Source organism: Electrophorus electricus, chromosome 5 (genome assembly GCF_013358815.1).
Source record: "Electrophorus electricus isolate fEleEle1 chromosome 5, fEleEle1.pri, whole genome shotgun sequence".
Lineage (NCBI taxonomy): Eukaryota > Metazoa > Chordata > Actinopteri > Gymnotiformes > Gymnotidae > Electrophorus > Electrophorus electricus.
The window spans coordinates 18,431,659-18,434,725 of NC_049539.1; the positions used below are offsets into that span (position 1 = coordinate 18,431,659).

At 37.1% G+C, this 3,067-nt stretch overlaps 1 long non-coding RNA gene across 1 annotated transcript; it reads left to right on the forward strand.

Annotated features, from left to right (window-relative positions):
* Positions 1-616: 616 nt before the first annotated feature.
* On the forward strand, positions 617-1,777 carry LOC118241476. The gene is made up of 2 exons (XR_004776102.1): positions 617-852; positions 1,096-1,777. It is a non-coding gene; the product is annotated as an uncharacterized LOC118241476 (long non-coding RNA).
* Positions 1,778-3,067: the final 1,290 nt, after the last annotated feature.

The window sequence follows — 3,067 nt, forward strand, 5'->3', positions numbered from 1 at the left end:
TCATCTACCCCACAGCCAAAGAACCCTCAACCAAAATTACCCCCACAGCAAAATCTCTCAACATTTACCCTAGCAGCCACATTTATTATACTAATAATCCATCATTTGTCATATAAAAAATAATAAACTGATTTTAAAATCTACTCTACATCACACAATGTCAATGATTAAATGTTAAATGTAATCCTGCAATAATGCTGAAATCCTTAAATACTGTTAAATGCTATTTAAACATGAAATGTAATTTGCTGTGGAGTAGTTGAGGATGGGAGGATTTTAGCTGTAACCCAAGTCCAAACGTCACAGTAGATTAGCATCTTGTCGCTTTTAGGGGACGCTGCCCTGTCAAGCTGTATATGCCAAGCAAGCCATTTAAATATGGCATAAAGATATGGGCAATGTGTGATGCCAGGACAAGTTATGCCTGGAAAATGCAGGTCTATACTAGGAAACCTGCAGATGGTGTTCCTGAAAAGAACCAAGAGAAGCATGTGGTTCTGGAGATGACTGCAGGTCTCAAGAGACACAGCATAACATGATAATTTCTTCACCTCCTACGCTCTTGGTGAGGAGCTGCTCCTAAAAAAAATCACCATGGTGGGGATGATCAGAAGAAACAAGCCAGAGCTGCCTCCCGCCTTACTTGTTACACAGGACAGAGATAAATTTTCCTTCAGATTTGCCTTCACTAATACTCACACCCTTGTGTCCTACTGTCCAAAGAAAAGGAAAAATGTACTCCTGATGACAACTCTGCACAGGCATGCAGCTGTGCGCACCAGGGAGGACAAAAAACCCAATACCATCCTGGATTAGAACAGGAACAAAGGCAGAGTCGACAACCTTGATAAGGTGTGTTGATTTTGATTTTCATGTACTTCTCTATCATCGGTTTGTTTGAACTGCACTACAAAAGTAAGACTTATTTTCATGGAGAACAAAATTACGAACAGCACAGAGTCAGTTGTATCCATTTGAATATGCAAACATGTTTTAGATTGGATCGTTAGATGTGATGCCTTGATGCATCATGCAAAACATGAGATATTAGTTGTATGTACTCATGATTTTATCCACTTTTTGCACCTTTGGAAGTTACTGGCACATACTCTTTTCAGAGGAAGACAGCACATTGGCCGATGATGTTATTTTTCAACATATTAGATGTGTCATCTTACAACGCATTTGTGGTGTGGATGGAGGTGAATCCAGGATGGAAGCAGGGGAAATTTTTCAAGAGGAGGCTATTTCTGGAGGAGTTGGGGAAAACCATGCGGGCATCTCACATTCAACAACGCCAGCACCTTCCCCGAATGCCAGCCTCAGCCGCATTGGTAACATAGTTCCAGGAGTAAGAAACAAGATCACTTGCTACAAGAAAGAGGTGATAAGAGGAAGAGGTGCAGTCTGTGTGCACCAAGAGATGTCAAAACAAGCATAACATGCCATAAATGCAATGCATATTTTTGCAAGAGACACGCAACAACCTGCGCATATTGTCCAACATGTGCATGAGCAAAAAAACACCACTGAAGTTTGAGTCAACACAATCCACCACATTTAAAGACTGATTTTGTTATCGGTTGACAGTTTTTTTCTGTTATCAGGCAAAAACACATCTAATAGACTGGTTAACATGTTATTGTTCTTGTAAGTTATTTGTTAATGTATGAAGACATTGATCTTGGAATATTGTGAAATTGTCAAGTGTAGTTTTGGAATAATTTCCTTTGTATACAATTAAAATATTCATGGTCCCTTTTGACCGGGAACACAACACGTGTTACACTTTTTGTGACTGTATAAAATTTTTTAAAGGTTTCAAAGCAAATGTCCTTGATAACTCTGACCCAAAGTACTCTGTAATAAGTAGTATACCATGTGTCATCTGATTATTTCTTATACTCAAAATAATCCAGAAATTGCTTTTTAGAACTTGCTTTCAATTGTATATGCTCAAATCAATGAGGCACACAAGCCACTAAAAACATATAAAAGTTCAAAACTTGTAATATTCACTAGAACTTAAGTTAATTAAAAAATCTAACACAACAAGTAGTGATAATATGTATTATTACAGTTTTGTATGGTGAGTCTTTGTGGAATGGTTATTTCTGACCGGGAACACAAAATTGTTTAACACGAAATGAACACAACATTTCTCGTTGCAAAATAAAATTAATCGTCAACATTTATAGGACGAAACAACTCACTAAAATGCCTCAGATGTTTGCTACCACTCACAGGCCTAAATTTAGCTGCTAAATGGCCAGTTGTCAGGTGACTATTTAGCTCGCCTACCAAGCTCTTCGCAAACAATATGCAAGCAGACACCTTTACCCACCTTGACATCCACAGTAATTTTTAGATGGCATTAGGCATCATTAGTTAGCCAGCTAGCTAACTTAACCAAATAAGACTGTAGCTGAATAAAGCAAGCCCTGGACCAAACATACACAAATTTATCAGGCTAACTAGCTTACACAGCTAGCTAATACAGTTAGCTAGGAGTTTTCTGCCACATACACAACGTTAAATAAAAATGACAGAATTACATAATCATATAATCCAAATTATAATTACCAAGAAGTGAGTAGTTACAATACTATTTCATGACAACTAGCTAGCTACAATATTTGCTATTTGTGCTAAAATTTTTTTCGTTACTCAAGTTAAAATATACAGCTGGCCAGTTAAAGTAATTTAGCTAGCTGGCTAACTATCTTAGCTACCTTTCTTGAGGTACGTTAGCTAACGAGCTGGCTAAGTTAGCTGGCTAGGCTAGCTAAGATACCAGTTATAATAGACAGAGCATTTCGCTCTTTATATCTAAATATAAAGTTCCTCATTTTTAGTTTCTCATTCCTCAAAACATTTTTGTTTTGTTAAGTTACAACGTTTATCTTTGTGTTGAGCTTTCTCACACTTTATCCATTAAATTTAATGAAATTTCATTTCATTTCAAAAAGCGTTTAACATAATTAAACATGATTTAATTTTCACTTAACCAGCACAGACCCTCTCCCTCACTCCCTCAGCCAGTACTATAGGGACAGCTAATCAACTC